The sequence below is a fragment of the Apium graveolens genome, chromosome 10 (genome assembly GCF_009905375.1).
Source record: "Apium graveolens cultivar Ventura chromosome 10, ASM990537v1, whole genome shotgun sequence".
Taxonomy (NCBI): domain Eukaryota; kingdom Viridiplantae; phylum Streptophyta; class Magnoliopsida; order Apiales; family Apiaceae; genus Apium; species Apium graveolens.
Genome location: NC_133656.1, coordinates 80,465,181 through 80,474,166, shown reverse-complemented (window position 1 = coordinate 80,474,166; position 8,986 = coordinate 80,465,181). Strand labels below are relative to the sequence as shown.

The following is an 8,986-nucleotide window of genomic DNA, read 5'->3' as shown; positions in this document are numbered from 1 at the left end:
TAAACCAAGAAAGTAAGTTAGTTCTCCCATCAAACTCATTTCATACTTACTTTGCATCAATTTGGAAAACTTTTTGCAAAGTTTCTCATCTGTAGAGCCAAAAATAATATCATCTACATAAATTTGAACAAGTATACTAGAGCCATTAACATTCCTGAAAAATAAAGTTTTATCTACAGTACCTCTTGTGAAGTGATTTTCCAAAAGGAACTTTGATAAAGTGTCATACCAGGCTCTAGGTGCTTGCTTCAGTCCATAAAGTGCTTTCAAAAGATAATAGACATGTTCTGGAAAATTAGGATCTTCAAAACCAGGAGGTTGACTGACATATACTTCTTCCTTCAAATCTCCATTCAGAAAAGCACTTTTGACATCCATTTGATAGACCTTGAAATTGGCATGGGCTGCATAGGCTAAGATAATTCTGACGGCTTCAAGTCTTGCAACAGGAGCAAATGTTTCATCAAAATCTATTCCTTCTTGTTGACAATAGCCTTTAGCAACCAATCTAGCTTTGTTCCAGACAAGTATGCCATTTTCATCCATTTTGTTTCTGAATACCCACTTGGTGTCTATTGGATTCTTTCCGTTAGGCTTGGGTACCAGCTTCCACACATTATTCCTTTCAAATTGGTTTAGCTCCTCCTGCATAGCTAATATCCAATCAGGATCCAACAAAGCTTCTTCTACCTTCTTTGGTTCTTCCTTGGAAAGAAAGCTGCTATATAGACATTCTTCCTGAGTTGCTCTTCTTGTTTGAACTCTAGAAGAAACATGACCAATGATAAGCTCAAAGGGGTGATATTTTGTCCATTTCCTTTGTTGAGGTAGATTAGCTCTAGATGAAGAGACCTCATTATTGTCTTGATATGTGATTGAGTTTTGACTATTTGAAACTCCCCTTGAGTTTGTGGATCTTTGATTTGAGAAAGGGGAACTTTCTATAGGTGATCTGTATTGACTTCCTGCACCTCTTAATAACCCGACGGATGGTGAATTTTGAGTATCGACGGATGAAGCAGGTTATCTCCCGACGGATAACGCAGATAGCCTTCCGACGGATGAAGCATTATGCAACTCGACAGATGTTGAGTTTTATGCTTCATTGGTGGTAGATTTATCTGCATTATCCTTAGATACATTCTCTTAATCACTTTCATCATCACTGTCATCACTAACCATCTCCACATTGTCAAATTTGAGGCTCTCATGGTAATCTCCATCTTTCAGTCCTTCAATCTTTTTATCATCAAACACAACATGTATTGATTCCACAACAATGTTGGTTCTTAGATTGTAGACTCTATATGCTTTTACCAACAACATATCCAACAAAAATTCCTTCATCTGCTTTAGCATCAAACTTCCCATTTTGATCAGTTTGATTTCTCAGAATATAGCATTTGCAGCCAAAGACATGAAGAAAGTTTAGAGTTGGCTTCTTGTTCTTGAACAATTGTGTAATAACCCCAATTTTTGGGAAATTTTTGAAACCCTTATGAATAGTGTTTTTGCTGAATGAGAAAACTTTTCATGCCACACTATGTAGGGGTTCTGATATGGATATTCTGAGATTTTATTAGTACTTTATATGGGATATAAGTGTATGTAAAGATCGTCAGAATCCAAATCCGAACACTTTGATTTTTCCCGGAAATACACTAGATACGGAAAGATTTGAGAAAAAGGTAACAGGATAAAAAGGATTTAAATTAAAGGATTATAGGAGAGGATCATAAAAGGAATATAATATATTGAGAAAGGTTAAGGGAACCTAAGTAATAAGATCCCGGGTATGATCCTTCAAACGATAAACGAAAACGAAAGTTAAGCGAACCGTATAACAGATCAGCGGTCATTAGGCAAACAATTAGGAAGTTAATCAAAGGGATTAGAGAGGATGATGTCACCCAACCAATGAGAAGAGGACAAGGAGGGGAGGATGACATCATGAGGATGACACAAGCATGACATGGGAAGGAAGGAGATGTGGTGGCTTTTTAACCACACAAAATCAAGGGCAACTAGGTAATTTACTAAAACAAACACAAAAATCAAACCAACCAAGCCATGCAAATCATTTTTCATCAAAATCAAAAAGAAACCAAGGCATTGTTCTTCATGCTCTCGGCCAAAACAGAACCAGAACACTAAAACTGCTGTATCTCCTTCATTTCTCACTCAAATATTGTGTTCTATAGCTCATTGGAAAGGTATTGAGATGGCCTACAACTCTTGTTCACAAGTCTCGTCCAAATAATCATGGTAAGACTCTCATTTTTACAGTTCTTTAAATCGGACTTTTAGAAACTTCAAAGCCTAACTTTGTGTTCTTGATTTCTTTGGAAAGATCAAGCTTGTAGGAGGCTCCCTAAGGCTTCCTAGCAACTTAACACCTCCCAAGGAAGGTATAAACTTCAAACCCTAGCCTTTACTTTATTTGTTAGTAAGTTTAATGGTTGGTGTTGTGAAATGAGAAGCATGGATTGTGATTATTAGTAGTTTGGTTTGATTTGGAAGTGTTTTTGGTAATTGAAGCTTGATTATAGTTCATAGGTCGTGATTGTGGTTGTTTGAGTTGAAAACCTTGGAGATTATGGATTGATGTGGTATGGTTTAGGTGAAGTTTTGTTGTATTGATTGTTATGAGTTGATTGGTGGTTAATTGGAGTAGTTTAAATATTGGTAATCGCGTAAACATAGCCGTCGTAACGTCCGATTTTCTTTGGACTGTTTTTGTGCATAACATTAGGACCCGAGAACCCCCTGCTAGATTATGACCACTGCCATGTTTAGATAGCTCATGTTACGAGCTTCGTTTTGATATGTAGTTCGTTCGATTCCGATGCACGGTTTAGGAGAAACGACCGTTTCAAGTAACGGCGTTTCGCGAACGAAACTTTTCCCCTCGCCTTACTTTGAAACATAGGTTAAAGACCAAAAAGGGTTAATTAATGCATGAAACATTTATGGTAAGTGTGTTAGGCAGTTGGTAAGACACTCGCGAAGGAATCGCCTTAAAACTCGTAAAGGTTAAATTATTAAAAATGGTGGAGCCGAGGGTACTCGAGTGACTTAAGAGAATCAGTAAGCGCAAAACGAGCGTTAGAGTCTGAGTTGGTTAGAGTATAGATTTACAAGTGACTTTGGTTTAATTCCAACTTACTTGTTGTTTATAGGTTACCAGACTCGTCCCGAGCCATTCGTAACCCCCAGTCGCTCAGGCAAGTTTTCTATCCGATATACTGTTGTTGTGATGTAAATATATGTATATGCATTATCTTGTGATAGTGCATGATTGTTATTAGCAAATTTTGCGATATATTGGAACATGCTGATATGGTATATATGCATGTCTGTTTCGTAATCTGGTTATCTATCTGTTGATTTCAATGCTTATAGTTGCATAATACCTATGCTAGAAATAAGCAAGTAGTTGCGTATACCCTTAGTATAGGGGATAAAAGGTGAACATATTTCTAAACCGGGAGTCGATGTTCCCGAGTATATTATATATATATATATATATTTATTTATATATATATATGGATATAGTTTTTAAAAATATGGATCGAATAAGGTTTATTCGATACCTTTATTTTACTTAATTGAATATTAATTTGAGTATTCATTCGAGGGCTTATGACTCAGTTTATTTTATTATTTGAATATTATTTGAATATTCATTCGAGGGCTTATGACTCAGTTTATATTATTTAGTGAATATTTTTGAATATTCATTTGAGGATTTATGACTCCGATTATTTGCTGAGTTATATTCTTTATTTTATTAAAGAATAAGGTGTAAATAATCAAACTTATTTTCGATTATTCAAATAAAGATAGTACTTTCATATAAGTATATCTTTGGTTATTTAATATTCGTTTCAAGTATAAGTTTTAAAACTTCTACTTCAATTATTTTTATAAAGATTATTCTTTATGGGAATATTATTTAAATAATAATATTCAGTCATTTTCTAAATATTCTGGGGACTGATTTACTTCATTAAATCAGCTTTACCCCAAACACTCTATAAAGTGTTTTCGAGTCTTCAAACTGATTTTTAAAAGTTAGAGCGGATCCCAAAACTCATTTTTATATTTAAGATCTTCCTTTTTAAGGGGATTTAAATACTCGCTCAAAACCTGAGGGATCCGGCTCTGTGGTGTATTTTATATTCGCAACAAGGTTGCTGTCTTGATAAAAGAGTTTTTGATTACTTACCCAATATTCGGGAAGTAAAATTCTTGGAATAAGTTAATCCATTAACAGGCATCGCCTGGGAAATATAGGTGAGTTTTCCTTTCCAACTAGATACGACTTCTTGGTGGAGCCGTATCAACAAGTTCTACTTGAGGAAAGGGGGAACGAGCTTTACGTTTCAGAGTCATGGATTTCATCTGAACTAGGAGTGGCGTAAGTGGCCGAGTAGCGCCGACCCAGCCTTATTATATTGGCCCAAATGGCCTGGAAGTTCCGTTAAGGCGGTCCATTCCTTAGGAGTTCAGTGTTCGGTTGACAAGTAAATCCGACAGGTTCTCCTCTACATGTAGAAAATGGTGGGGTTGTACTACTACGACTGATCATCGTAAGTGGTCTTCCTGGCGCGGCAAACTCCCGTAATGAGTTCATCATCCAATTGGATAATTTCTGCAACACTACCCAGAGCACTTCGATAGAAAGGCTACGGTTGGGCGATTGTTGAGTGTTGGCAGGGTCAAGTTTTCAAAATGATGTTTACATCAAATGAAGTATCTCGTAACTTCATTTTATTTTGATAATATTTTAAAGATTTAATCTATTCAAATCTTGTCTTATAATCTCATCTATGTGATGAACTTTTGAAGCTAATTATAACTTGAACGGTGGTAGTTCAAGTAGTATTTGGGAAAGATATAAGTATATTGGGGTATCTTGTAACTTCATCTTTTAAACTTATATCTAATTAATAATTGTCTTATGAATGACAAAGATTTTCAGAAAAACGTTGAGACAAGGTTAGATATATGAGATCACCTTGTAACGATATTTTTTTATATACAGTTATATACTGGGACTTTGTGTATATTATGCATGGAAGAGGACTTCCAATATTTTGAAAAGTATATATGTATATATATATATACTGAATATTTTGCGACTTCATCGCATTAAGATATCAACTTGGTTCATTTCTTTTGACCAAGACTTTCATGAGTACTATGAGAAGGCTCATATATTGTTAATCATTATACATATTATTTTGGTGGGCTTGCTGCTCACCCTTGCTTTCTTCTTTCATCACACAACATCAGATAGAAAGGATGAACAGGACCAAGCTCCCAATTCGCGAGCGGATAGGAAACATTCCGCAGTTTCCTATAGGCGTTGATGTCACTGTAGCTGAGGTAGGAGCTACCAATAGGCTAGGCTTTCAACTTTTGATGTACCAGATTTATGTATATCTATGAATTGTAATAATGGCAAAGAAATGTAAATTTATTCAGAAAACCTTTTAAGGTGTATTGTCATATAATTGTGGAATAAAATGACTTGTGATTATTTTTGGATGTTCATCTCTGAGACTATAACGTGTGGTGTGTGTGTTTATTGTGGGGTCACAGTACAGAGTAGTTGAGTAATTATTAAGATTGGGTGTTATTAAGGGAAATGGAACTCGTGACAACCCGGATCCCCGACCCCGGATTTGGGGGTGTTACAGAAATGGTATCAGAGCTAAGAGTTATAAACCTCAGAGATGATGGAACGTTAAGATAATAAGTTCACAAAGATAATAAGAACTCTTGCCAAGTTCATAGTCGGGCTACCTAACGTAGTACTGACAGTTAAAACCCTTATGAGAACCCTTATAAATATCGTAATAGGAGCGTAGTTCGTTATCGTATATGGTAGCGGGACTCCGAACCCTGAGGTTGAGGAGCAACAGCGCGATGATGTTTTATTACTAATTGGAGATCGGATTGTGGATCCGATAGAGTGTCCTAATGCAGGACCAGATGATGTTGATATTGAGGATGTAGCGGTTGAGGATGTTGTCCTAGAAGGGATAGTTGTTGAGGAGGATCCCATGGAGGATCCTGACAAGAGTGGATAAAGGACCACTGATGAATTGATGACCATGGTTAGGTCGACTACCAGAGGTAGGATTGGCCGGTCACTACCGGAGGTTCGTTCAAGTTGTAAAGATAGTAGCCCTTTAACGCGGCTTACTCATAAGACTGAGAAGTTCGAATAGACAAAGAAATGCGAGAACAGCTTTTAAGAACTGAAGGAAAGGTTGGTGACGACCCCTATGTTAGCGTTGCCGGATGGAAAAAGGAGATTTTGTGATTTGTAAGTGACGCTTCGCATAAAGAATTAGGGTGCTTCTTAGCACAACAAGATAATCGCGTCTGCGTCAAGACAATTAAGGTAATATGAAATTCGATATCCCCGCCCATGAGCTTAGGCTCGTGGCAATAGTTTTACCCTAAAGATTGGAGGCACTACTTGTATGGAGAGAAGTACGAGAATTACACAAACCATAGGAGCTCTAGTACCTTTTTACGTAGAAAGAGCTCAACATACGCCAGAGGAGGCGGTTAGAGCTAATCAAGAGTTATGAGTGGGAGATTCTTTATTATTCGGGGAAAGCCAATGTGGTGGCTGATGCCATTAGTAAAAAGGAGAGACTCAAGATGATAATGTCTTTTGGAGAGTTTATAAGAGATTTTGAGAAAATGGAAATAGTAGTGAAGGTAACCGGAGCCGGTACCGAAAAGCTGATTGAGATAGCAATACAGCCCGAATTATTGGAAAAGAACATATTGTGCCAGTAAAAGTGATGAATGAAGGCAGAGAGCCAACAAATAAATATGAGATTAATACCGAGAAAGATGATAAGGGAATAATGAGGTATTCCTATAGAATTTGGGTTCCGAAAGTTCAAGAGCGTAAGGATGAGAACTTAGATGAGAGCCATAGTTTGAGGAATAAGATTTAGAGCAAACCCTGAACGTGATAGTCAGGGAGGTCGCCATCAAGATAGAAGGAACCCATAACATAATAGAGTGGAAAACATGGTTTTTAATGTATAAGATAACCCCGATTATGGGAGAAGGTTGAAACATTTCATACTAAGGAAACAGAAAGTCGAGTAAGGAAAGGAGACCCGAGACGGTACTCCTATATGGCAATTTATGGACCTGTCTAGACAGAACTTAGACTATTATCCCCAACCACCACCCTGAGGGGACAATGCGGCAGGAAATTCTTTCATGACCTTTAAATCGTTAAGTTCTCAGAGTTCCAAGGAACAGGTTGACCTAGTCGAGGCAAGAGCCTGGCTAAAGGAAATATAGGAATCATTTAAGATTCTAAATGATTGACAAATCACAAAAGACTGTTTTTATCACTCACCCTCCTAAGAGAGAGACCACCTGCTGGTGAAAGGCCAAGGAAGGCACGGAGCAAGAGATTATAATAAACTGATTAAAGTTCAGTCAATTGTTTTCGGGAAAGTAATTCCCAAAGATAAGGAGATAGTGTAAAAGCTTTAGAGCCAGAACAAAGGCAGACGAGTATGATGAATTATGAATCTAAAATGTAAAAGTTGTCAAGATTCGTTCTAAGGACACGAATCCAGAATGACGGGATGTTTGAAATCAATGCTTATGTTGTGTTGGTTCATGAAATAATGATAAGAGAAAGGGAAATAAAAAGAAACTGAAGTGGAAAGGAATATAAAGGCAATAGAGTTTGAGAAATGATAAGGGAGTTGGGTATGAGGAAACCCTAAAGACTCGTAGCAATAGAAATAGAAAAGTATGTAATCGTCAGGATGAGGGTGATTCACCATGAGTTAAAATTGATGGTGGAAGGCATAAGAGATACATATATTTTATCCCCTATAAGTTGGGAGGATTCGAGGAAACCTTGAGGTAGTTCGAAGGATAAATAATAAGACGCGGATAGACTGAGGAGACAAGGAAGTAAGAAATTAGGAAAATTGGATGAAGAAAGTGACCTTCAAGAATATGAAGTGTAAGACCGGTGGCTTGATACCCAGAAAGGGAGACGCCAGGTATGAAAGATATCCCAACATTGAGGTGACTGTTGAGATAAACAACAAAAGTAAATAAGGAATTATTACGAAGAAGTTCATGTTGAACACGACCAATATCTTCCAGATCATCCATGTGATCATTACCAAATCAGGAAAGAAAAGCGGATAACCATTTTTATCTTTTGGAGGCCATGTGGATTGACCTTAACTTGAATAAGGATGCTATTGTGAAATTCGGTATAGACTATCGAGGTGGAAATGATTGAATAAGACACCCTTATCAGGGATATATGACTTGATTTATCCATAGAAGGATGCAGGTACCTTTTAAAGGTGGAATTAAGGATAGAACATCGGTAACTTAAAATTAATCCTAGGGGAATGCATAAAGGTTGGCATTTCACCCTTAATAGGGACAGTATGAGTTTTGACAGTATGATTGGGAAAGGGTTAAGGTAACAACAACCTTTAAAGGATCAGTGGAGAAATTTTTTTCAAAAGTATATAGACAATGATTCTAGTATTAGTATATGGTATTTTGATATGCTCGGTATCTAGGGAATACAGGAGGAACGATTCAAGGATAACCTTAGAGGTTTTACAAGGAGAAAGGTAATATTCAAAATTCTCAAGAATAGAAATGTTGATAAAGGAAATATGACGTAATTATAATATTGCCAAGTGGGGCACGTGTTGAACCACGAGAAAGTATGAATCGAACCAGTAAAGGTCGAAATTATTCAGGGCAATTAGGGCCCAGGATAAAAGATGTTCTAAGTATGATTAAGAGTCAGTCTTGACAGTGATTAGCCTCTAAAGATTGAGGCAATAACTTATGGAAAAATGGTGATATTTTTTTTTATTTACTCATCAGATATTAAAGAAAAGCATTTTCACATAAGCTGTGATTGAAATAAGGTACAAAATTTATTTGGAGG

The 8,986-nt window shown here is 36.8% G+C and overlaps 1 long non-coding RNA gene across 1 annotated transcript; it reads left to right on the top strand.

Annotated features, from left to right (window-relative positions):
* Positions 1–2,104: 2,104 nt before the first annotated feature.
* Positions 2,105–3,223, top strand: LOC141689878 (uncharacterized). Its single transcript, XR_012562551.1, has 3 exons — positions 2,105–2,265; positions 2,351–2,408; positions 3,180–3,223. It is a non-coding gene; the product is annotated as an uncharacterized LOC141689878 (long non-coding RNA).
* Positions 3,224–8,986: the final 5,763 nt, after the last annotated feature.